Source organism: Leptosomus discolor, chromosome 7 (genome assembly GCF_034619465.1).
Source record: "Leptosomus discolor isolate bLepDis1 chromosome 7, bLepDis1.hap2, whole genome shotgun sequence".
NCBI lineage: Eukaryota > Metazoa > Chordata > Aves > Leptosomiformes > Leptosomidae > Leptosomus > Leptosomus discolor.
In genome coordinates this window covers 41,937,226-41,965,126 of record NC_141397.1, presented here as the reverse complement: position 1 = coordinate 41,965,126, position 27,901 = coordinate 41,937,226, and the positions used below count along the sequence as shown (strand labels likewise).

Sequence of the window (27,901 nt, the reverse complement as noted above, 5' to 3'; positions counted from 1 at the left end):
TAAGGTCATGATAAACAAAATACGTGTGAAAGGTCAAAATATGCTGAATACACTGCCCATAATGTTGACCATGTTTGTCATGCTCTTGCCCTTCTTTATCCTTCCTCCTGTGTGTACCTATCAGTTGTTGTTTGCCTTTCCTTTTATTGGCAGCTCTGAGACAGGTACCATGCTTTATCCTGGATCTCTGCAGTAACTGTGATCCTCGTGTTTTACTAGCACCCCAAACTGCTATAGTAATGTAAATAACTGTTACCTTGGTAATTTATATGCGTTTCTGATTGCACTAATGTATCCTACGCCTTGTAATTTGGGCAGTTTGTTAGGAAGAAGAAATTATTAATCTTTAAAAGAACACAGGAAAAATCAAAGGAAGGAATAACGGAGTAAATGACACTCCTTTGTCAGCAAATTCTGATCACTTTATGCTTTCAAAATAGCAAATTCAAGTGGAAAATTTAATGAAAACTTAGGAAGATCACTTAATTCTAGCCATGGAATGTAAATCATTATCTTGTAAACCATACCTAGTAACAAATATCATGTCCACAGAAGTCTTAATAGGATAACTAAAGCTAGTGACTCTATTGTAGTCCTGGATTTCTCCTTAAACATAGGAAAACTTGTATCGAGTCTAATTTACTATACTGAAATGACCTTATATTGATCAGCAATCTAACAGTGATACTGTGGAGTCACCAGCACTGTGAGTAGTTTACTGTTACAGGAGTTGTATGTACATTGTATGCAGATTTGGTTTATGAAATAGTATGCAGTTGTTTTACAAGAATGCAATATGCAGAACTGTGCTTGTGGATAACTGGGTAGTATTAGTCTTGCCAGAAGCTTATATTGGTAATCATTATATACTTAGGAGTATCAAAGTTTTTGACTGGTTACTAGAATTACACTGCTTTGACTGTTAAGCAAAAGTGTTATGTTGTTTAGATATTTGTTACTTTTAAAAGTGATTCAATTCAGATTTTAGAGAATTGTTTGGTCCAAGGCTTTGAGAGGTTGGTATAATTCCACGTGAATTGGTGAGAGAAATATACATTAGATACATTTAAAAGGAAACAGTAAATCATCTAGGTATGATATCATCCATTTAGCCTTTATAATCATCATGTAAACTTGCTTCCTGAGCTTGTCTGACTGTGGCTGTCACTTGAGACCTAGCATGTAAGCAATTTGGGGCAGGGAGAGTCTCTTCATTATCTATTTATAACTGTTGTTCATGCAATGTGGGTAGGGCATATTGGTGCTAGAACAAGAAATCTAATGAATACACACAACATGTGTTTGGTCACCTTGTATTTCTATGTCCATATTTCACCTGACTGCCGTTACTATCTTTTTCTTACTCTTCGTTGTTTCCAGTACCTTGTCAGGCTGTTGACCATATCTCCAGAGTATAAAAGCATGGTAGAAGTGTAGCCCAATAAATCAATGATAAATTATTCCAGATAGAAAGAAAACACAAAGATAGCTGGAGAGAAAATGTTCATTCCTTAAAAAAAGAAAATTAAGAAAAACCTGCAAGAGCAGACTGAGCAAGTGAATCTGAGGGCTTGACTACCTGGGGAGGCTTTAACAAAGTTGCTGCTGTGAGGGGAACATTTTCATGACAGTGTTTCTAGAATCTCTTTTAGTGTCTACTTTCTTCTGGAGTTAAACACTTTGTTAGCAACCGTGTTGTCAAATTTCAGCGGCCTCCTTGCCATGGACTAGAAGGTGGGTGGTTTTCTCCCTCTATTTCACTTTTCTCTGACATGACATTTCCATGCATGTAGTATTACTGCTCAGTCTCTAATTATATGAAGTCCCTCAACCCAGTGACTTTGTTGGCTGTGTGAGTACTTCAGTAAATCTTAAGGAATTAAGCTGTTCTCAGTGTGATCAAGCTGAAGTTCCTGCTTGCCTGAGTTAGTCTGACATTTTGTGAAAAAAGAGGGTGAAGACCTGAGAAGCAATGGTTCTGACAAATTTTTTGAATAGGAGCGTAAGCTTGTGAACGTAGTTCCTGCACAAAACTTACATGGAATAAATAAAGAGGACTACTGGCTGTCCTTCAGTTTATGGGGCAGGGTGGGGGTGGTATTTCAATGGTAATTCAGCTTCTCATTACACATCTTTTCCTCCTAAAGATGATTGGTTGTTTAAACTTCCTTTTGTTGTTCTTATTAGTCCTTTTATTGTGAGGTTGAAAACAGGAAAGGCATTCTTTCAGGCCTTTCTTAGACGCAAAATTTTAGATGTTCTTTGAGCAAGAGTATAGGTACTGTAACACTGAAACTGTTGGGCAATTCAATAAAAATAGGAGAAAAAACATTGGCGATAACAAACTAAATGCAATAGGAGTGATTTACAGGAAATCCTTACTTCATTTTCACTCACTGTTGCATTTTCAGACTTCAAAAATATGATTGAGCGAGATTGGCAAGGCTAAGAGAGCAGATATATCAAAGTAAGTATGTTCAGGAGAAAACAATGTATTCAAACCTAAGCTCCATGCCCCACTAATGATAGCATGGCATTTCAGTTTTCAGTGTGCTGTCTTCTGCAACCTGTAGACTCTCAGTGAATGAAACGAATATTACTCAGAAAATAAAATATTTTTTTCAGGTTAACTTGCATTAGGAAATATGCTTTCGTTATTTTCTTACCATATTTTAGGAGGCAAATGTGGAATGTCTTAGATTCTTCTGAATTTTTTTTTTTCAGAAAAGATAATTCGTATCTATTATGCAGTTGTATTTTGGTTTTTACTTTTTGAGCAGTTCATATAGATGCTTTATAGTAGTGCTGTGTTACATAATGCATTATTGTTCTAAACTGTAATGTGTGTATAGTTGTAAGAAGAGAGGATAAAATTTTTTTTTGTCTTCCAGTTATTAACAGAAGATGACTTATTTCTTTTACTGTCATGTGGTATTTTATTTATGGGCTAGGACTTCACTGTGCTGTATTTAAAAAAAAAAAAAAACCTCTAAGAAACTGTGCCAGTCCCAGGATGATTACAGTGTTACTGTAATGTGAGAGACAGAAGAATATAGACAGATGGAGGGTGTGTAAAAGCAATATGATCACATTTTTCAGTATAAGAGATAGCAGTCTTAGTGTTTACAAGCACATTTGTAATGATGGGATTTTTAGATCAGATTTCAGAATTTCTGTGCTTCATCTTGGTTCAAAATATTGATTGTTACTCTAGAATGTCATGGCTTCCCAGGCTGCCCACCAGTTGAGGGCATTGTGGTTGAAGCAGATAGGCTTTGAGGATACTTTAGTTTAAAGAGAGGTGTAACCGATTTTAACTGAGTTTATTCAGAGAGAATTTACCTTCAGACAAAATACTTCCAAAACTTTTTAGAATTGTAGCAAACTTTGGAAATAAGGAAAGGAAAATGGCTTATATGCTTGTTTTGTTGTTATATGTTTGCATGTTTCAGACACCCACAGCAAGAACGGACCAATACATGGATCTATCATTTTTTACCTCTCTCTTACTTCAGTTTTCCTCCTTTGTCCTTTATGTCTTCCCCTTAAGTGTCTCACTGGAGGAGGAGAGGAGGAAGAATGTATGTGTGGAGCAGGGAATGCCTTGTTTAATGTTGGCCCTTTACTTACTGCTTGCTCTACCACTAGTTTAGAATCACTGATTTGCAATTGGATGATGGCACATCAGAACAGTTGGAGCTGCTTCCTTCTGCCTTCTCCCCTCCTCCCCATCGCATGGCTATCAAAGCTGTTTTGAAGCAGTACTTGGACCAGCCCTGTGTACACCAGTGTGGTGAGACAGTCTGAATTTTGTAAGGATACAGAGATAAAGTAACATGAAAGACTGCTGTGCCATAACTGCGTAGAGGTATCTGGTCAAATCTGTAGTATGTGACTATCATTCTCACTAAAACTTACTTTTCCATGTGACCTTAAGTTGAAATGACTGTTCATCATCATTACAGTGTTGGTGGGTAAGGGAAAAGCAACTGATGTCATCTACCTGGACTTGTGCAAAACAGTCAGTACTGTCCCACATGACATACTTTTCTCTAAATTGGGGAGACATGGATTTGACTGAGGGACCGCTCAGTGGATAAGGAACTGGCTGGATGGTCACACTCAAGAGTCAATGGCTCAATGTCTGAGCAGAGACCAGTGATGAGTGGTGCTCCTCAAGGGTCAGTACTGGGACTGGTGCTGTTTAACATCTTTGTCAGCGATATAGACAGTAGGATCCAGTGCACCCTCAGCAAGTTTGCTGACAACACCAAGCTGTGTGGCGTGGCCAACACACTGCAGGGAAGAGAGGCCATCCAGAGGGATCTTGACAGGCTGGAGAGGTGGGCTTGTGCAAACCTCATGAAGTTCAACAAGGCCAAGTGCAAAGTCCTGCACCTGGGTCGGGGCAATCCCAAGCACAGACACAGGCTGGGCAATGAGTGGATCGAGAGCAGCCCTGCGGAGAAGAGCAATGTGTGCTTGTGGCTCAGAAAGCCAACTGTATCCTGGGCTGCATCAAAAGAAGCGTGGCCAGGAGGTTGAGGGAGGGGATTCTCCCCCTCTACTCTGCTCTGGTGAGACCCAACCTGCAGTGCTGTGTCCAGCTCTGGGCCCCCCAGCACAAGGAACACACAGACCTGTTGGAGCAGGTCCAGAGGAGGCCACAAAGATGCTCAGGGGGCTGGAGCGCCTCCCCTGTGAGGACAGGCTGAGAGAGTTTGGGTTGTTCAGCCTGGAGAAGAGAAGGCTCCAGGGAGACCTTATAGCGGCCTTCCAGTGCTTAAGGGGGGTCCTTCAGGAAAGGTGGGGCAGGACTCTTGATCAGGGAGGGTAGTGATAGGACGAGGGCTAACGGTTTTAAACTGAAAGAGGGTAGATTTAGATTCGATATTAGGAAGAAATTCTTTACTGTGAGGGTGGTGAGGCACTGGAACAGGTTGCCCAGGGAAGCTGTGGCTGCGCCCTCCCTGGCAGTGTTCAAGGCCAGGTCGGATGGGGCTTTGAGCAAGCTGGTCTAGTGGAACGTGTCCCTGCCCATGGCAGGGGTTTTAGAACTGGATGATCGTTAAGATCCCTTCTAACCCAAACCATTCTATGATCTGTCTATAAAGATAGCTGTGAAGTGTTATGTGCAATACATCAGATTTGAAGTTAGCATGGATTCCTTGTTCTGTGCCTTCTTCATGGACATCTGTTTGGATTGAATTTCTCCACTTTTGGCCGTGCAGCTGGAGTGTAAATATTTTGGAAGTGCAGCTATTGGATTATGCCTTTTGTTTGCTATTTTGCTGGGAGTTGGGGTTTACTTAATGAAGTACTGGGTCTGTAATTATCACTATCCTTGCAAAAAGCTGAAGACATTTTCTCTAAACTGAGATGTTTTAGATTGAGGATTTAGGAAGACTTGTGTGGTTATAAATATAATCTGCTGCATACTTCCTATCCATTTTATTGGGGAAATGGTTAGCTAGTGCTGCTACCTAGCAGCTTTCCATTGACACTCTAACTGTTCTTCAAACATTGCATGGAGCTCTTGCTTTTGGTGTGAATCTGAGTGCTAATGATTTTCTGTAAGATAGCTTCTATCCCACCAGTGCTGTTTCCATTCAAAGGAGGGATTTTTCTGCCTGCTTTTGCCATCAAATTTACTGTGTAAATGGAGGAATGCTTTGCTACTGTAGCTGTTAGCCGCTTGTTAGCATTTCATGTGCATCTTAGAACCAAATGTGTTTCAGGTAGACACATTGAAAAAAATGGGTGTAAATGCATGACTTTTTAACATTTGTTTGTATTTCCTCTTCTATAATTAATGATGCTCTACCAGACTCTTTTGAAATGAAGTTGTATAGCTGTGTCATGGGAGAGAAGGGTCTAAAGGAAGTGGAGCTTGACTGAGTAAGGCTGACCTACAGTTTGGTTAGAGTATGGTGTGACCACCACTTAACCACTTAACTCCTTATGTGTGTGTTTGTATTCTAGGATGAGAATGCCTTATTTTGGATTACTGGCAAGTGGTAGTTTTGAATAAGATACTATTCCAGTCACTTGTGTGTTACACCACTGTATCACACATTTTTACATTGTTTCCAAAAACTGTTGGTTCAGGAGGCTTTGGGACCTCTTTTTTTTTAGGACTTGGAAGTGAGGAATTTATGGGTCATGTCTTCCCCTCATCATCCCAAATCTCTCCCTCAGTCTTGTAGGCCCGTTCACAGCTACAAAAGGGTGGTTTGTGTTAGATTTTAGAGGATCTAACAGCCTTGTCCTGCTGAGGATAACCATCTGCTGTGAATCTTTAATTGGAAAGGGAAAGGTTTGAGAGATCGATTCTTTTTTTTTTTTTTTTCTGTATTCAGATTTTTGTGTTTGAGGTACCATGCTAAAATTAGGATTCCTGCAGATGTTTACACTTGGAATGGAAGTACTGATGCAAATCTTAGTGGATTCTTATTAGAAAGAACAGCTTAAACAGGTAGTTCATACTGTGCTTTTTGCCATGGCTATTTTGCAGTTGTGTAACTTTTTCTGATTTGTGTTGTCAATTTCTTGGGAGAGCTTCCTTTTAACTTCTTTTAGATTGCTGTGGGGAAGAGGTATGTTTGTAGCAGACATAATAATTTCTTTACCCTTTTTATTATTGCTTTTATTAATTTTCATAATATTCACTGTGAACAGAAGGCTATGAACAGGAATAGAGGCTTTTCATAAAAATAAATAGTATGTATTCGCTATCAGGATTTTAGAGATGCAGATACAGAAACATGGAGCTTTTAGATCTCCCTTTCTTCCACTTTTAGTGGCGTTCTGAGAAGGCCTCTCCTTGGCTTCTTTCTAGTATCTGTATTTTCCATATGTGACCAGTGATTCTTGGAATACTTGAGGCCCCGTGCCCCACTGGCACTTCACAGAAGTTGCTGCTCCAGAAACCACTTCTCATTCCTCCTCTCTGTGACGAGGCTTAGCTTGCCCTGGCCCAGTTGCAGAGTTCTGTTTGACTCTGGATCCATCAAACAGCTTTCATACAGCTGGATAGGTAGTAGTTGTGGGTGGATAAATAGTGCACTGAGAAATACAGCTGACCAGCAGATCGAAACCTGTTCTCTAAGCTAGAACTTCCTTTCTACATGCATTTAATCAGTTCCTCATGTATTATATCCTGCTTTTTTCTATTAGTATTTTTGGCCCAGGTTATTGTGTGAAAGTTGTAACAGAAAATATGGTCTACCATCTCTGGAAAAACTTCCTTCTATTTCTAACCATACAGAATCCTCTAAGAAATGTTTTGACATGTGGCAAAGAGCTGCTTATTCTTCCTCCATGGACTAAATGAAAAGTTACAAATCAGGGCTGCTTCTGTGCCTGACTCAACAGGGAATGATCCAGATCCTTCTAAACAATCGATTCTTTTCTTTGTATAACAAGAAAAATGAAGATCTTATGTCTGTTAGCTAGGAGAGAAAATTGCACCTTTGTGCTGTTAGGAAATGCAGATTGTTTCCTAATAACAGGACTATATTTGTGTCACAGTCAGCTGGGGTGGGAGGGAGTCTCAGTAGTTTCAATGGTGCTATGTCCATTGAAGGATCTAAGCTATAGAAATAGTATGATTTTGATTCAGCCAGTCATGTAGGCATGCACTTAACATTAAATGTGATGATTTTTTTTTTTTAAAGCCAAGAAAGGTGTAGGTCTCTTGCTGAAATATGCTCTAACAAACTTTTAAATCTGAGGCACATCTTTTTGCATGGTGCAGAGGGTGAAAGAGGCTATTAGGCTTCAGCAGAACTCTCTAACCTCCTATAGCACGTGGAGTCCTTCCTTACTCACTAAACTTAGTGGAAAAGGATCATGTGATACACTGTCATAAACATGAAGTATGAAACACTGCAACACGGCAAACAAAATAATGGCCCACAAAACTGGGAGCAGTTATAAGTGTACAAATAAAATCCCCACATTTATGGAATAGTTTTAATTTAATTATTTAAACTTTATGCTCCAGAAAGAATAATGTCTTCAACTGTAGTCACTTGTAAAACAATGGTCAGAAAATGTAAACATCCCCAAATTCATTGCCAAAAAAAAGTTTAGTTTTAGGGGCATTAGCAAATGGTATTAAAGAAACAGCATATCATCTACAGAAGGGTGAATCCTTTTAGCCCAGACTCCTTTGCTATTATTTGTTTGTTTTTTTGACTATGAATAGATCAGTTCATTACTCCTTTAACATTTTTTTGTAAATAAAGGCAAAATACGTCCTTTAGCATCAGTGCAATTCAGAAACATGGAAAATAACTTCCTAAACTGGCTTAGTTAAACTGATGTAATGTTGTTGTGTGGGTGGCCCAATTTACTTAGGGTATATGTAAGAATGAAGTAACATCCTATGTTTTTTTGGCCCTGTGAAGAAGGCATTGCTTTCAAGTGTGAGATTTGGGTGGTGCTGGGGATGTGCAGGATGCTTTTTCAATGCTGGCTTAACTCTGCTGTTGTTGCAATCACTTTGCGTGGGTGCAGAATTGCTGAAGTGTAGCTTTGTGTATACAGTGCTCTCTGCCTGTATTCCCTGCCCCAAAATTCATCTAGAACTCCTCCAGAGACATATCTGATCCTACTACTACTACCTGTTTCCTACTCCTTCTCTAGCAGTGACAATTGTTGTAGAGTTGGTTTCTGCTTCCTAAAAATGATAATTGTACATATTACCAAGGTGTTGACTGCAAGGAGTTGCAGTGCTGAGCTTTGGTTTGTTGCTGGATTCTGCCAATGTAAAAAAGTTGATTAAAGGCTTCCAGTATGTGCATGTTCTTCCTTTTAGTGAAATAATTATTAGAGTTGACACATTGTGGGCAACCTGACAGGCATGTCCTTCATTTGACCCCAATTTCTGTATTGCTGTGAAGTCTTGGTCATAATTCCTGGAGCAAAGGGGCAGACCCAAGGCAGAAAGCCATCAGAGGAGAAAACAGCATGAAGTGATAACTCAGTCTTCCTATATGTAACTTATTTCAATACTGTTTGGAATAATAAAAGTGTTGATCCGTTCACTGGAAGTAAAATAAATTTTAGTGATTCAGAAGTGCTAGCCTGAGAAGTTCCTACTGAAGCCATTGCCATCCTGGAGTTACTGTAAGGATTTATGTACCTTTAAGATGATGAGCCTGCATGCTTGAAAACTATCTCTGAGTATCAAGCTACTGAATAGTGATGACAGATGTTAGTAGGTGGATATACTACCACTGTGGGACAAAGTAGCTTTTACCAAGATGAATATTGTTCTTTACTTGAAATAATAGGAATAAGAAATTGTCTTCTCTGATTTAAATTTATTTATATAGTCTTTACAAAACTGAATAAAGCATTCACCTTGACTTTGGTCCAAAAGCAGTTAATTTTTCTACTGATTTAATTGAGCTTGGACCCTGGCTTCAAGAATAGAACAAAACTAAAGTTTTTAAATTACAGTGCCAAAGAAGAGGGGAGGATTCTCTTCCCTAAGTGGAGATTACTTATTGGGATATGCCATGGAATATATTGCTAAGTAGCAAATAAGTGAACTGTGATTGGTCTGAGCTAGCTCGAGCTCATTACCAACAAACTTCCTCCTGGCAACCTGCAATGCAGCTCACAAATATGGATTCCTGTGAGAAGGATCATTCATTTGCTCCTGCTGGGGGGGACGGTGGTAGGAAGTCAGAAAGTGCCAAAAGCCTTTTTTATGTACAAGATGTAAATAAATTTTTTTATATTTACCTCTGCAAAGAGAGGCAGGCACATGTTCTTTTTCATTTGGATTTAATAATACAATTTGCGGAGACTGAGTTCAGTGTAGTAACTAAATATATAAAGAACCAAAATCCAGTGTAGTCGAATTTTGTTGGGGAAAAAAAAAAAGACATTTTAGTGTTATAACTTACATGCTAAATATAGCAGGTGAAATACTATTTCACCACCACTCCTGTTGAAATTCCAATACTGTGAACACACCTACCTTACTGTTACTGCTTCTGTATTTGGTAGAAAAATTTGGAAAAGCTGGAGGAAGAGGAGCAATACTTTGATAGTCAAATGCATGGAGTAAATTCTGCAAACGGTATGAGAAGAGGTGAGATACTTTGTTTTAATAGATTTGCTAATATAGTTGGAAAATGGATGATTTTTTGGTCAGAGTCCTTCAGAGTTCCATGTCTGAAGAAGGACTTCTGTGTCCGAAAGATTTTTTTTTTTCCCCTTCAACTGCATTAATTCATCAAATAACAGATACCGTCCTTCCCTATTAACCTTTCGTTTTCCAATATCCTCAGTCTGCCATCCTTATAACAAAGCTGTTACTGTTCAATACCAAATTTATTTTGAGACATTTATGGCTATTGTACAGTAACACACCTGACATCAAACTAATCTAGCAGACTGCACAAGCTCAGCCATGCTTTCTGAGTTCTGATACTTCACACAGGTAAGCCAGAGAGCTGTGAGCATTGGTTTAAGATGGAGAAGAATCAAACTGTTTGCAATCTGCCCTGCAGACAGGGAGCTCTGTGTGTGTGTGTATGTTAGGGTCTGCAAGAAAGAGAATGACTGAACCTCATCTGATGCCACATGCAAAGGGCATTTGATAGCACAAAGCTATCATTTCTTTTGAGTGTATTGTTTACTTCAGAGTGGAGTGGGGTTTTTTAACGAGTCGCATATATTTTCAGTTGGAGGATGGGAAATGTTGTTGCAGTGGTGTAATCAGAATCTGTTTTAGTTTTTTTAGTTTGCAATCTAGACACTTTCTAGTGGCACATGAAGTTTGTAGTAATCTTTTTTTAGTATTCACAAAGCTTCCTTACTTTTTCTAAGTATATTCAATAGGTTTGAGAGACAATGTTAGCCTCAGCAATGATTTTGTTATTGCAAAAAAGAATACCTAATAATTCATGGACAAGTAAGACATATAGAAAAAAAAATGTGAAAAGAAATACTTACCTACACATCTGCCTACTGCATGCTTAGAAATAATGGTCTGATGAATAGCAAAGATAAAATAAGCCCAGGGATGGCACAGCTTCAAGGAAAACGCGAAGAACTAATGAAGGCTTCTAAAACTTCTTAGTTATCTCTCTCTATTTGAAAACTGAATCTCCTCTTGGCTACTTGAAGATAGAGTAACTTGAGGGAAGGTTTTTGAGCTACACTAGGTATAACTGGTGTAAATTACAACAGCCTGAGACCCACAGTGATTTATCTTGTGATGACAGAGACAAATCTTATCTGAAGATTCCTGGTTCTGTAAAGGATGAAACATTCATTTTCCTGTCATCACTTAAGGCAATAGATAGTTTTATCTAATTTTATAATCTGTCCGAACAGAGCAGTTTTGAGGCTATAAACATTAAGGATGTGCTTTCTTGTATTTCTGAAGCCATCATCAAGATCTCTTCCTCAAGCAGGCATCTTTTCTATAGGCCTGCTTTTGATCTTGTTTTGTGACTGATAGCTTTTGTAGCAATTTTTAGTGACTTATTTCAAGATCAATAACACTGAAATACTAAAAGCAAAAAGTAGGCTTACAACTCCCTCTACTTCCAGCCCACCCACTCTTCCCACCACACATTCAGCAATACATGTTTTGGGACTGCTGTCATATCAAGTGCTACCAGAACGTGTGCTGTTTGTTGGTGCAGCACAAGGTCCTATTTAAGCAGGGGTCAAAATGGAGCTGTTCTGGCCTTAGCATGGTGCTTAAAATCTGTGTAGTGAGATGATGGGCCTGACAGAATGGAAACATAGTAAAACATGAATATACCCAACTGCATTACTTTAAAACAAACAAACAAAAAACCCCAAAAGAACCCCAACCAAAAAAACCCAAAAGCTCCCCCCCCCCCCCAAAACCAAGCCAAACCAAAACCAACAAACCAAAACCCACCACGAAAACAAACAAACAAACTAAGGAAAAGGCATGTCATCCAGTACCTCAAAATTCTGAAGACCTGGGATACACTTGCAGTGCATAAGACTGCTAGATAAGCAAAGGATGAGGCAGGCAGTGCCCTCTGTTAGTGTAGTATCCAAGCACTTTCTCTGTGTGAAATGCTGGGGGGCAACCACACATCTGCATTCAGGCTAGGGAAGAGACTGCAAGCAGAATTGTCTTTAATGTCCTTTCTTGAAAAAAAGGAATGAATGCAATGTTGCTGTATTTTTCCTAATTAATAGGCTAGGGAACTCAAGATAAAAATGTAGTTGTACAGCTGTGTATCAAACTGAACAAAAATGAGACTTACAGGTGGAAAAGTTTGGAAATCACTACCTGACTCACAAGAAATGTAGCCGTCTCGCGTATTGTTGCATGTTACCCTATTCTGCCTGCTCTACAACTTTCCTGCAGGTTTAGTCTACCATTGATAGAGTTCAAGACAGCAGGCAACAACCCCTTTTATGACAAAGACTGCAGGGGCACTCTGGCTTTGTGCTGCTTTCAGAACATTGGCTTAATTGCAAATTTTGCCTGGGTAAGAAGAATGAAGTTGTTTGTTTGAAATCTGCACATAGCATCACTGACACGACTAAGCAGTTTCCTTCTTGCCTAGACCAAAGACCAGTACCTAATATGAAAAGAAGGTAACTTCCTGAAGATACTACTCCTTCTCTTGGTGGAGATGCTGTCTGCACTGACTGTGTCCTGAATAGTGTCTCAGAAGACTTGAAGCTCTTCCAGAGTGTTAAAGCAAAATTCCTTCCTAGGAGGCAGCTGCACGGTTACAACTACTGTCTGTTGACTCCTAATTGTAAAACCTCCTTTTCTTCTTTAGTGAATATCCCAGTGTTCTTGTTTTATGCAGTAGAATAGCCATCTTAAAACCAGCATTGATCCTAACATAATAAACTCATGTTTTATTTTCATGCTTCATTTAGTGCTGTACAGACACATGCTAATATGATGAGTGAAAAGGGTGCTTGGTTGACCATCTTCTCTCTGGGTTGTGTGTCTCCTCTTCACAGCATGCTGTGAACTCACAGCCATGTTTTGCTTTCACTCTCCAGAGAGCTTTTCCATTTACTTGTCCAGTGTTCTGTGTAACCGTTCATGGATGTCATCACAGATCTAGGCTTTTCTGGGCTGAACCTCTGCATGGGTGCAGTATGCTCCACTGAGTGTCTGCAGCAGGCAGATAAGCTTGAGGTGCTTGGGGTCTTCCAGCTTAAGATGGCCATGCAGTACAGTATAGCATGTCTAAGGAGTAATCTATATTCTTGTTCTGTCAGCAAAGTTACTTGATGCTTAAGGACAACTCCTCATTCTCATCTTGCTTCCACAGCCATTCATGGTACTTGCTGACTCCGCAGGTCAGGTTTAGCCCTAGATTCATGTACTTTAAAGACTGACACGTGCTTAGGCTCTTTGTTGGTTTGGAACCAAAGAACTCAATGTTCTGTAGATCAACTGTTTTGATTTTGTACAAGTTTTAGTGGTCTGCCAGGAAATGAGTTTCAACAGCCTGAGGGCTCTTGAGCAAAGTAACTCGTCTGTTTACATGCTAACCTTTGAATTTCTCAGATTCACGTGCATGATAATTTGTTTGAATAAAGATTTCGATATAAAAATGGAATTAAACCTTTATGATGACCTTTAGAGTAATTTGGACATGTTCTCATCTTGGCTTGCTATTTAAAACCTATGCAGTTACTGATCCATGATGTGGGTAATGAAACTTTATCTGAAACCGTTTTAATATTTGTGTTGAGCTGTAAGCATGACGAGGCTCTTTTCTTGTTAGTATTTGGATGCTATTCCTGTTTTGTTTTCAGCATGAATATGTTCATTCTTTTATTTTCAATTTTGGACTCCATTTAGATTCCATCTTTGGTTGTATCCCTGTTTGTGCTCCCTCCAAGAGGAAGAGGAGGGTCTTGAGATTCTAGGTATTGAAGAAGTTTACTCTTCAATTTTTTAAAAGTAATCTGTTAAATATGCATATTGTGTGTGAAGCAAAGTCCTGAATGTTTTTCATTCTACTGAGTTTTTACAGAGCAAAACTAGCTCTGCTACTTGAAATGCCATCCTTTTTTTGTGTTTTCATCATGTCTGTCACTGTGATACTGAAAAACTTTTGATGTTGTTTGGTTAAACCATATAAATTAAAGCATGGATCTGTACGTGGTGTTTTGGAAGTGGGAATTTAAGAGAAGTAGCGTGAATACCCTTTACAGTGGAAAACCATGCGACAGCTTCAGCTGTATGGTTTTTTTAACCAGACTTGATTCAGGTTGGCCTGTCTCAATGCTTTATTTGTTTGGGTTTTTTTAACCTTGTAAAACAGAACAAGTCCCAGAATTTATTTCGAAAATATTCTGAATTAGGATAGTGTGCTGTCTACACAAAATTATAGATCAAATTGAAGTTAATGGGAGAGTCATCACTAAACCATTCCAGGAAGAATGAAGAAGAAAAAAAAAAAGTGGGAGAATCACTTATGTTCCGCTTAAGATCTGTTTGGAAAATATGATTAATAATTATGATGTACATCAGCAAATCAGAACCCATGTAACCTGTAGGCCAAAAAGTGTACATTGTGATTTCATTTCATTTACACAAGGAGATTTCTGTATGTGACATCTTTACTCTAGGTTCTGAGTAATGACCTTGTACAATTTGTTGCATAGCTGGAAAAACATGGTGTGATAAGGCTATATGGACACTGTTGCTTACAAGTTGAGGAACAGAATTAATCAAAATTGTATGTGTGTATCTTTGGTTGATGCCAGGCAGAATAAAAAAAAAAAACCTCCTTCTATTTTTTTATAGAAAACGAAATCTTTTTCAATCAGCGTTCTTGAAGTGTGGGTCCAAAAGGACCAATTCAGCATATCACAGGGGCCCTGGGAGTTCCCTGCTGTTGCCTTGATTCAAGTTGGAGCTAGAGTGAACCTTGACTCTGTGAGTGTTCTTGAACAGCTCCAAATAACTGAACTTATTTTACCCCAGAACAGAAATAGTGTTCTCTGCAGTGTATCTAGTTGAAAGATTCCTATTGATAATGTCAGCATTCCAGATTAATATAGCTAAAAATCCCAGACAGGTCACGACTAGTGGTACTTGTGGTTCCTTGCAATTTCGAATCAAAATGCTGCTGTTGTGTTGGGGTATCAAAAGGCAAGTGGTTGGTTGATGGCTTATTACTAAGAAAACCATACCCCAGCCTATCCCAAAACATCTACGTATATCCACACGTGGGAGTTTACATGCACATGTTGAATGTCTCAAACTAACCTTGGATAGTTTCTCATTCTAGGCAGCAGAATTTCCTGATGAAAGATAGTATGTGTTAAATACTTTCCCAGTCATATTACTTATTAAATCCATATTGAACGTGTCTGCTTCAAGAATAAATTGATTTCAGCTATACAGCACAACAATGAGCTATTTTGTAAAACAAAAAAAAAAAAGGAAAAAAGTTACTTTTATTAAAAGAAGCCAGATGCTGACTTCATATATTTTGGGGAAGAAAACCTGTGTAAATTTGATGCTTTTCATTGAGTCCCCTTAGTGAAACTATATCTAGTGTTTTGATCCAATGCAATTCTTAATGTAGTAACATCTTTTGGCTCAAGAGGCTCCTTACACTTTCCAGACCAATAAATCTCTGTGAGGCTGCTGCACTAGGTTGGTTTTAGTGTTTTTGGCAGAGGGTAACTCATGTTGCCTATTGATGATTTCTTTGTGGTTTTTAGTACGTTCTAACAAACTGCTCATTCAGGATGGCTTCTAATAAAGGAAAGTAATGTATTTTGTTTTGTTTCAGAAATATTGAAGTATATTTTTAAATAAAACAATTTTAACTTTGTAGGGCCTAGTGAAACAAAGAATGTAAGTCAAACAATAAGATAATTATTACAGAACTATTAAGTTATGGAGCTTTAAATATAGATATGAAAAGTGTGTGTTAAGGCCTTGATTTACATCTGTCAGCAGAAACCTTGTGTTGGACCTGTAGGCTCTGATTCTGCAAACATACAGTGCTATTGAAGGAAGGTCCTGAGGTGTAAGACCTCAGGAACAGGATTTTGTCTGTTCCTATTGTTGTCTACTCAGTTCCTGGTTTTCAGTTAAAATGTGTTCTCCTCTCATCTGGATGAAGTTACTGTTGGCAGTGAAGTGTGTCAGATTTCACACTGAGTGTGACCTCTTTCCTGTAGGACATCCTGAAATAAAGGTGACTTAATGTCACCTAAGGAATGCTTAAAGAAATTAAAGTGCTCAGTGGAATGACTTTTTAGAGCTTTACCTCTTCCAGGTTTTCCATGTGCCACGTCAATAATATGCATCTTTGGTTTAGGTCTTCCAGGTCAAATTCCATGGTAGTGAAAAATCTAGCTTTACAGCAGCAGAGAAGTTTTTCGCTGTCTGTTTTCAATTGTGTGTACGCAGGCTAGAGAATGCCAGGAATGCATTACGATCATGTAGAGGACCCCAGATTTATTGCATTTGTAAGTGGCCGTTCACAGCAACATAGTGGGTTAGTGGCTTCTGGGACAGAGGAACGATGGCCTGACACTTTGAGCCTGCAGGGAAAAAAGGAGGAAAACTAAAATCTCTCTAGCGAAGCTTTGGATAAAATAGGTGAAATTCTGTTTCTGAAGGCAAACAGTTAGCAGTAGGTGAGATCTTTTAAAAGCAGGAAAAAGTTGTTGGGCAAAGAGGGGCTTGGACTCTGTGGGAATTGAGGGCATTATAGTTTGTGGAAGATGGGAAGTTCTCTATTGCAGATGCAGGGGATTGTGGAGAAAAAAGAAAAGCTGGAAAGATTCATAATGATGTCCCTGAAAAGGAAGTCGGCAGTAATCCCATTGTCCTCATTCAGAAACTTCTTATTCAAAAGTCAGATCTTCCTGGCAAGGAGACTGAGATTTTGGAAGAAAAGTACTGACTTCTGAAGTGCATGGGGTTTTGACAAGAGTCTAAAGGATTTAGGCTCTTCTCCTTTGATAAGAGCAGCTTAAGGTGAATACTCCACCCTGATCTCAAGTGAGATAATTCTGAGCTCATCCTTAAAAGATCAGTTCAGTGTGTATGGAGGAGAGGATATTGTCAAAAGCTTGTTTGTGACTAACAATGCAGTGCAGCCCAGAGGTAACAGACAAGCTAATCCATCAAGCCCAAGGATTCTGAACAATCAGCCCAGATTCCCCGAACCAGGGTCTTCTAATCTTTGTCAGATTCTTCTGAATCTTTGTCACTAGAAGATTTCTGCTTGACTTTATGATGTTATCAGTAGACAAATCAAAGTCTTGACTGCAGTACTCTTTTTTTTTTTTTTTGTGTAGTCCCATTCCAAACATTTTTACAGTTCAGGGAGACTGAGTAGTTGGTGCTTGTGCAAGGTTTTTCCTTACTGCAGCAAACATTTAGGAAGCACAAGGTGTTTATGAGGTTTGCAATATTTGTCTGAATTTGTCTTCTCGAACTCCATGATTGCTAGACTAGAGCAACTGCCTTTGTAGCAAAACATTCTTAAAATGGAGTAAATAATCTGTTTTCCTGATTTGATAATCTGTGTGTTTGGTAGGGCGGCATTCTTCAGATACTTTGAGAGTAGAAAAAGCAGCTAGTTGTAATGGTCCATTAATGTTATAGAACAAAAAGTGATGTAGTCAAAGTCTCCGGTAATATTATTTATACATTTCTCCCTGTTTTGAATTTGTTATCCCCCATTTTCCAACCTTATTGTTATCTCTTAATGCTATATTCAAAAAATCAACTTATTTGTTTTCAATAATTGTACCTGAGAAGTGAAGATAGGCAAACTGCTTTGGTTGATTGTCTTCCTATGTGAATATTCAGACGTTTTAAAATTGTAAGCAATAAGGAGCAGCATTTCTGGGACAACATCTCTTGAGTGAAAAAGTTATCATTTTAAAATCATGATTTGGCCATATCATGTGGAGAAGATGACACCAGTCTTTTCATCTTTCCTGTTCCTTGCCTGGGTTTTGAACCCGCAGTAATAGACCATTCTTTCCCTGTGCTGCCATAGCACGTTGGCTGCCATCCACTTAGGAATATCATTGGCATACATCCTGGATCTTGCATTTTAGCTTTCTTTTTAAGAGGACTTGCTACACAAAAAAAGGAAATCAAGTGCTCTTACTGATCTGATCTCATGACTCTAAAACAAGGGGCAATTCATATTGGAAAGTGGTGATTTTTAAAATTATTTTGTATAAAATACAGTTATCTTGTGGCAGTAAATGCTGCAAGTTATCAGGCCAAATTCTTATTATGATTCGGACAAGGATTACACGTTTTCTGTATATCTTGCAGAGTGTGATTTATAACGGACAATACTGTTTTAAAGAGAGTTAATTTTTCTGTAAGGAAACTCAGACACATGCAGTGGTCTAAATGGACCAGCACTCCATGGTAGCATGACCATTTTCACTACTCCCAACCTCCCATATTTCTGTTTTAATAGCCTATAGAAATTGAACTGTTCTTCATTTTTAGATGTCATTTGCTTCATGCAGTGAATCGCTCAAAGCAATGAAAATGAAAAGTAATAAGCCATTCAGATGATTTTTACTAAAGTTAACACTTTAGTACTGTGCTGTTTGGTTTCTTGTGATAGCAACTTGAATGCTTTCTGATCAGAACAAGAATCTCAAGAACAGGGCATTAGAAGAAACTGTTAAAAACTTCAGGTACACATGCAGATGCTAAAGTGATGTGTTGCTCTTCTTCACACCTAGGAAAATGTGGTTGGCTTGCTGAAGGACAAGGAGCAGCTTTTTGTTGATAAGTTTTGAACATTTTGGAGCGAGCTGGACTTTTGTCCTTGTATAATTATGGGCTAGCACATATATTTAACGAAATTAATTAAGTTGAAAGTAACTTCTGGTTCTTGCCTTTTCATATGAAAGCAGGGTTCATATTATGGGCAAAAGCACCCGATAATTCACTAGAGATTGTTGGCTATTGTACACATACCTTTGGAAAGCTGTTGTTAACAGTGCTGATCAAGTGCAGAGATTTTACAGGGAAGATCTATCTGGTGTGGTAATTCTGTTAGCCTTTAAAGGCTAAACAAGTTTCTAGATAAATAAATGTATATCTAAAGGAGAATATAAAAATGGCTGTAGATGACTACAGAAGATGACCCCATCAATAATTGAGTTTATGCTGTGTTTTCTGGCTAGTTCATTCATACAGAGCCTGCCCTTCCTGTGTTGGAAAGTGTGCTTTCATATTAATCAGTAATTTCAAATCCAAGGGATAACGCATAAGACAGGAGATTGGCTTAATAATTTTGCAGTTGGAACCCTTTATTGGTCCACAGAGCTGGAATTTGAGAGTGCATCCATGTTATACTGCAGGCATCAGGGCTAGCAATTAAGCTGAAAAAGAGATTAAAATTCACATTTTCACTTGTCCATGGGGTTGAGTTTCAAGTAATATGTCCAGTGTAAGACATGTCCTAGCCAAATGAACTGACAGTGTTCTACAGCTTTAGACAAGCAAGTGTGTATCGGTATGAGAGTAATTCTGAGTATACTGAGTGTCAGATACTGAGTCCTGCTTTATTTTCATAATAATATAAAGGACTTATAAATAATATCAATATGTAGTGTTTTAATTTAACTTTTTGCATAAGGGAAATTGACTTTTTTAATACTTAGTGTTTTATGTATGCATTTATTCCAAACCCATATTCCAATGGGTAATGAAAGTATAACAATCTCTCTTTCATTTATGGAAGAGATTATTTGACTGTTTTAGATGCTAGGGATAAGTCTTAGTGGCTAGAAGTCTGTTCCTGTTGTGTGTTCTGACCTATATGTCTCTAACTTTGATTCTTTCTACAGAAGTTGTAATAATACTCCTGTAGTTGCATTAAAGGCAAATCACCTTCATAAAGTCATTTAAGTCCTGGAAAGAGAAAGGCTTTTTCCTGTAGTATTTTAGGCTTTTTAGTTGTTTGTCCCCAGTGGTAGGCTTTCCAAACTGCCCAACCCCAATTTTGTATTTGTGGAGTTGTAAAAAGCATGCTTGGTTCTTAGTTTAATCTTGTTCTGACATCAACTACAACCCAGGCATAGGAGGATACATAACAGTGTTCTCTGAAGACCCCAAAAGTGTAAAGTGCAAATAGATCATCCCTTTCATCCTGAGAATGAGCAAATCAGTAGACCTAGAAGCATGAAGGAATGAATCTTTTCTAGTCATAGAGACCAGATGACCAGGTAATCAAGTTGTATTTATTTCATAAACATGATAGTCTGAAATAAGTGCAATATTCACCACGCCCTAGTGGTGTGAACAAACTTAGCATTACTAGCTCAGTGAATTCAGTGGCATGTCCTTAGTATTTGAGTGTGTTTGGGGATTTGGTGCTTTTGATAGCCATCAGAATCTTTAACATTGGTAGGGAAGCCTGACCTTGTCATTTCTCCTCAGAAACTTTGAAATTGGAATATCTGATTTAACATTTACTATTCAGAAGACCCTTTGATGTTGTTGATACCTGTGACCAAAGATCAAACAAAATTTTTTGTTTGTTTGAATATAATGTATTTGGGAGAGAGGTAGCTTTTGTGATAGATGCAATACGCATGTTTTCTGATAAATTTGTCAAAGCAACCTTTCATCTCAGATGTGACTGGAAACAAAAGTTTATTTCATCTCAGGTGTGACTGGAAACAAATGGGTAAAGACAAATCTCAAATGTTTAATTTATTATAAAATCTTTCCAGTTTTGCTAAATCAGCTTTAATTTATTGGTTATAATGCAGGTCTCTGAGAATTTGCAATGGTATTTATATATTGATATATCTCTTTTAAAAGAGAACAGGAGGTGGCTACCTAGCATTGCAACTTTAGGAAACAAGCTAGCACCACTCTGGAGCAGGAAGCAACAGCATGGAGGAAGTAGAGCAAGTTACTTGTTCTGCTTTCACGAAATAATCCCAGGGGTGATTTTGTGGTTGATGGATATCTATAATTATTGAAGACTTCCAAATGATTTCACAGGGTGTATTTAATCTTTCATATGCAGAAAGAGATTTCGAAATGTTGCATTTTCTCCTGTTACAGTAATGTACGTCCTCATGTTGCCTAGTCTTGCTGTGTGTGATTTTCATGAACTGTATGTTGATTTGTTGACCAGTGCTGAGCTCCTTGTAAAGAATGGGAACAAATCTTTTCAGAATCAGGGGCTGTATTTGCAAAGGTAATGCAAAGAATTGAAATAGCATGAGGGTTAAAGAAATTACACTGAAATACGGATGCAATGGCCAGCAGCCAGTCTATTTATAATCTGAGTAACACTGAGTGAGTTCTTTGAAATAATCAGCAGCTGGCTGATGGCTGAAACACACTTCTTTTGTAAGATAAATGACTTTTTTTTTTTAAGTACTGGTGTCTTGATACTGTCCACTTATTACACTTATTAGAGGAAACATTAATAGAGCGCCACGCTTCATGGCACTTACGCATATTCACATGTATTCCAACTTTGTGGTATAAATACTATGTTGTAAATTGAAGAGCCATAGATCTGTTTGTTTAGCAGAACAGGTTGCAAAAAACTGGACTAGTTCAGCTTAAGATAAGGTTGAGAGTGAGTAATTTGGGGTCAGTATGTATTAAAAATGAGTCTGAAAGGCATTTTAAATAGATGCATACCTGTGTTTAATAGTATTGAGGTGATACAAGTGCAGACCTAAAACAGAAAAGCAAATTCATTCTATATCCTTGTAGAGACAATACAGTGCTTAATTTATTAGTAGTAAGATGTTTATGTTGATTTTTTTTTTCTTTTTTGAAATGACTTTGCATATTTCTGTTTCTGGCTGTTTAGCTGTGTGACATGGAAGGGTAAGTGTACACAGAAGGATGTGCAAGTCAGCTGGAGCAATCAATTTAATGTGCTTAGCAATATGAAAGATTCACTGTCACCAGTACCTTTTAAAACATTAGACTGAGATATTTTGGTTTTCATGTTCAAATACAGACCGGATAAACAGCAATCTAAGTCCGTTACTGTGTTAGGATGACTTGGCAGGCTTTGTGAAATGGTGAGGATTAGGTACACTTCCCTTTGGGAAAATGTCCACAGCTCAGAGATCAATACTGTGATAGAGCTTTGCTATAACTCTTTAAAACCAACAACCAACAAAACAACAAACTGCTTTAAGTCAGTAGAGCCTCCTGGTTTAGCCTCTGCTCAGTGCTCTGTATCTGCCAAGGTGATGATCATGATTATGATTGGACATGATGTGTTAAGCCAGGGTCTTGAAGTCTCTTCCACTGCAAAGGGCAGATGGAAGTATTTTTGGCAGTTCCAGTGAAATATGTGCAAAGAGCTATATGGCAGGTAAAGCAATAGCAAAGTTCATTCCCTTCATCTGTAGCCACAACTAATGCGTGCAGCAGAATTTATTATGTTTGTGACAGGCAAGCGGGGTCAGGTCTGTAGGAGAGGGGACAGAATCTAGGTCTAATCCCACTGAATGCTAGGGGTGTCTGTGTTGGTGTTCCTTCTGTAATTTCTGAATGATAACCAAAGTCAGGGCTGCAAAAGTTGGATATAGCTAATGGCAACAAGACAGGTGAGTACCTAGTGCTCGGGAGGTGAGGACATGTAGGAAAAGAAATCATTGAATTAATATGGATGAATATCTCTGATTTTGTTCCATGTATTCTTGGTCTTTTTTTTTTTTTTCTTATGAACTAAAATACACTGTTCTCTGTCACTCTGTTCAGCAACAGCACATGAAGGAGTCCTTCAACAGGTATCACAGGCCTGTGTACAGCAGGTGCATTATGAATGAAATAAGCCTACATGAAAAAATGTGAATGACTTAAATCCTAAAATGAATACTAAAACCTGATTTTAAGGAACCTGACTGGAAAGAATCCAGGCTTTTGGAGCTGTAGTTATAACTCTTCACTTGCTGTGTGCCTCTCAAAGAATTGCATTGTGGTAGGAAATGTTGCAAGAGTTCCCAAATAGAGATCATAGCATATTGTAAACAGGTTTATGAGCCCAGGATGCATTTTCCTTACAGAAGTGGGGCATGACTGCAGATATGAAACCAGGGAACTGTGGTCAGGAAAGGAGGAAAAAACAGTAAAAATGGGGACAGCTGTACTTCTGCATCAATGTAGAGAGACAGGAACTGAGCCATGGGAAGCTTAAACTGGAGGCTGTCTGCAGCTGTACAGTGATTCAGCAACAGAATTTGTCCTTTGTCCCTCATCCCTGCTGGTCATTGTCACACAGGCTCCTTTTCTCTGTGGTGTGTGCAACAGTTTGCCTGCCCCCTCTGCCCCTTAAATTAACTAGCTTAAAATTTTAAAGAAATATTTTCGTGGGAAGTCATTGAGGAACTAGGAGATATGAAGACATTCTCAATGAGACCAAAGAATTGCTTCAGGCATGAAGTTATGGCAAGTGCTTTTTCTTGCAGGTTTTTCTTAAAAATATTAGATGTCTCAGTCAAAATCATCTTTGCTAAATACTAGAAGGCTTGGCAACAAGTATGAATTATAAATGCGATTAAAGTTGATACTATTGAAATGAATTCCAACTTTTGTAGTACAAAGGTAGCTTTAGAGGAAGTATGTCTACAGAAAGCCTTGAGTTTAATTTCTAGTGATTCTTTGAAAAACTGTGTTTCATGTAGAGTAATGCTCTCAGGTAAGGTGTATAAACAATCCAATGTGACATAAATTGTTACTTAAATTGTGTGCAGCAATTTTGTGTAAAAGTTGTATTTCACAAATGTGTCGTGCATGTAGAAAAGGCGTGGGCTATAAAAGTAGTGACAGAAGATTCCCAGGGTCCTGAAACATTGACATAGTGCAGCATGGGTGTAATTTAAAATATGAGTATATTTCCATTAGTTTTGAAGAGGTCATTTTATTCTTAAAATTAAGTACAAACTTAAAGACTTTGACTCAGGTTAAAGCTAAAATTAAGAGAAATCAGTGTGTCCTGATACAGTTCATTAGTCTGTGAACTTGGTCTTTTTCCTTTAACTGATGCATTGCAAGTTGTGCAAGCAGCTTATTTGTGAGACTTAAGTACTTTCGTAGTGGAATAGAAGATGGTTGTATACGTATGGGTTTGATAAATGGGCATGAATAAACAAGCATTCATTCCGAAGTATCTGTTCTCCATAAAATTTTTTTGTGAGACTTAGACCAAAATATGACTTAAGTGCAAACATTCAAGGGATTCGCAGAAAACCAAACATTATTTCATCTTCCAAATCTTCTCATCACAGTGTTGTTTTCCAACATTATATTGTGTTCCAACACAGCAGATGTTTAACAAAATTACCTAAAATGTTCTTCACTAGTGATACTTTGCAAAAAACAAGGTCCCTTTAGAGATGTTGTCTTAAACCATGTAGTCGAGTACAAATCAACAAACAAGAGAATTTATTTAGTATCCAGGATTTTTTATTAACATTCAGCCTTTCAGAAAGACTTTGGTAGAGATGTTATATGCTTTTAATAGAACGTAAGAGAATTTCAGCAAAGAGGAGGCCTGAAAAGAGTGCATGCTTCGTTTCAGGGTGTTGGTTCATGTCTATGTTAAGCCAGTAGTGCCTACAAAGGGAGTGGTTCTCTGCTTCATATACCCAGGCTGCTGGTTCTTGTCACTATGTTGCCTCCTCCATTGTGCTTGCACAAGTGTTTGTGCACATGTATTGTGAACCTGTTTTCTCTAATTAGTTTTCTGACATTTAATTGAGTTTCAAATTTGACCTACGTGAGTTTTTCTAAGAAGGTTTGCGCTCATAAAATCTTCATGTCTCTAATAAGAGAAGCCAGGAGCCTCATTAACACTATTGCAATGATCACAAGGCAGATTCTCATGTAAAGCTGACATCCAACAGCCCATGCTTAATTTGGGGCCAGCATTCTTTCCTGAAATACTCAAGATGATCAAGAAAGGCAGTATACACCAAAAAGGCTGGTAGGATTTAGAGTCTGTGGTCTTTAGAATTTCCTGAATCAATATAAAGGTTTTGAAAATTTCTCTTAGATGTCAAAGCTTATCTGAAAAATGCATTTTTATTTCAGTCATGACAGTCTAATCTAAAATATGTTCAATGACACTTTCTTCAGTGTTTAGAAAATACAAATTTTTTCCAGGTAATAGTGGAGTAATTGTTTCTAAAGAAACAAGATTTATGCCACTTTAATGCCTATAATTCTATCCAAGTTACTGGATATTCTTGTGAGACATATAAACTTTTGTGTGTAGAGGTAACCAAAATACCTGTTTTTTAATGCTTTTAGGATCAGGGCCTCTGTTCTGAATATTGTCAGTTTTGGTTGTCCCTGTTCGTAAAAGGATAAGATTATACTCCAGATAGAACAGATTATTCAAAACACATGTAGTTTAGGTTGTGAGAACATCCACTGAGGATGTAATGGAGAGAAGAAAGGTCAGTGGCACTGTTGCTGGCGGTTGAGAGATCTCTCAGCTTGTGCTGACCTGATAGAGTAAGCCTGGCAGCACAGTGACAAAATAAATGTAGCTGTATTGCTTCCAGACACGAGCTGTCTCGTGCACAGTTAACTTGGATGTCGTTGTACTCCTGGCATGATGAAGCTCAACCTTGAAAAGCCACTAAAGGATGATTGAAGGCCAATTTTTTTCCTCTGTAGAAACTTGAAAGCTTTATGGAGGTACCTCATCAACAGCTGCAGGATGAAATATAAGTTAGCTCTTTGTAATGGCTAATCTTGATTTGCCAGACCATCAGTTTTCTAATTAGTTTTCGCAAAACTTCAAAATAATTTAAAGCAATAATTTAAAATTATATAAGTATCAATTGATTGAATTCAGCATTTTAAGTCACTTGATGTGAAGTACTCTATTCAAGCTAGGGCATGCAGTCATTTGAACTGCAGCATTTGGTTTCCAAAGTGTGTTGATTCACATAAAGCACATTACATTCTCCTTTACCACCAGTCTGCAAAGTTGGGAGTGTGTGCAAACAGGCAGTGTGGAATGGAAACCTGCAGCCGGTTTGTGGAGGAAGTGTAGAGCTGTAGCTTCCAAAATGTAGTATCAGCTGTAGTCATCAGTACATACTGTTATTCAGAACTATCACTGTATCTTTCACATAGAAGATTTTTAAGATTTTTAAATACCAACTTTGGACTTGCTGACAAGACTTTAGTTCATCTTAGGCTTTTGCTTTTTGCAGTGGATACCTGCCAAGGATATGTTGGGTGTGCATGCATTAAATTTAGTGCTGTTTTCCTTATTACCCCTGAGTGAGAAAATATGCTCTGGTTTTGGCAATTGTTAGTTCTGTCCTGTGTTTCTATCCCCTTCTCTCCCTTTCTACTTCAATGTATCTGTGAGTCTCCTTTGTTGTTTTCCTCAGCCTGTACAGCATCAGTCTGTGACGTTGTGATAGCGATGTTAATAGTGTTGATACTCAAACACTGTCCTGGGCTTTATTTAGCATTACTGCTGCAGACCATGTAAAGGAGAATAAAATCCATGTCTTCAAGCCTTTGTGTCAGGCTGTGTGCAGATCTGGTATCTGTGTGCTCTTCGTGGCATTTGCAAGATTGTTCTTTATTGCCATGAAGGCTGGAAATTATGTAGGTTAGGTGTTGAAAAATTAAGATTATGTCACACAAGCCATGTTCATAGGAAGCATATTAATCTCAAATTTGTAGAGTTAAGCAGATAGATTTTGATGAATTGTCAAAGATCAGACAGCTGAGATCACTGTGGAATTACTGTCTTTAATCAATGCATGTTTCGTTATTTGTTTCATTGAAGATATTATTTGGTGTGAGGTCCTTGATGCTCTCAAGCTACTTGACATATCCTGTGACCTTGGTGTACATCCTTTGAGCCTCCTTTCAGACACCTGTCAGCAGATCTTCGTGTCCCAGTAACATTCCTGGCTAAAAAATGAACAGCATTGCATCACACTGGTTTTCAGTTTGGTCTGAATAATTATTTGATATCAGCTTTACCACTAAATGATATTGCAAAGTAATGTGCCTAGTACCACATTGTCAAATGCAATAATGTGAACAGTGTTGTAGTGAGGAGCCTGAAATGAGCAGTGTGTCACAATGTGAAAAGATCACGTAGCTACTTATAGGCAGGAGATCAGTGCCTGACACGGGTATATAGCCTACAAGGACATTCTTTTAAACAAATAATCTGCTATATTTCCTAAATTGTGGGTTCTAGCAGTGTCCTGACATTTGGGGGGAAAAAAAAAAACCCAACCATCAAAACCAAGACACAGTGCATAGTGAGGGAACTTATGCTGAATTCAGTAATTGGTTTTCTGCATTCAGCATTGAGGTGTGCAGATATAAGCAGTGTGAGTTACTCTGTGTGTGTGAGTTCAGAGATGCCTGAATTTAAAGGAGGAGGTGGTAGGAAAGGGGATTAGTGAAATGGATATCCCCATCAAAAAAAAAAAAAAAATTAATTGTTTCATACCAGCCTAATGGAGCTTTTGGCCAAAAGCCAGACCCTCAGCTGGTGTAAATCAGCCTTACACCATGGAAGTGAATGCTACTGTGCAGTTTTGCTACCACTGCAAATCTGCACTCTAAAGCTCTAAAGGTACCTTCACATTTTGTCTTGTTTAATTGTAAAGAGACAAGGTTATGATTCATAGACAGGTGTCTTCTTTGCCCAAGATGCAGCTGAATTAATTGTGTATTATCAATGTAATCAGTTTAATTAGGAGAATGGATTGGTTTATATTATACTTTAGAAAGTACAAACAAAAAATATTTTTAAACTGGACGTTCTTCCAATATGTTTTATTAGCTGTCTCATCTTTCAAAATCTCCCCCTCTTCAATCTAAGAACTATTTTTCTATCTTTAAAACTTTTATGTACAACCT

At 38.2% G+C, this 27,901-nt stretch overlaps 1 protein-coding gene across 1 annotated transcript in view; it reads left to right on the top strand.

Moving 5' to 3' along the window:
• LOC104350103 (glypican-5) overlaps window positions 1–27,901 on the top strand; it is a 383,557-nt gene that overhangs the window by 35,766 nt on the left and 319,890 nt on the right. The gene's annotated exons all lie outside the window — the stretch shown is intronic.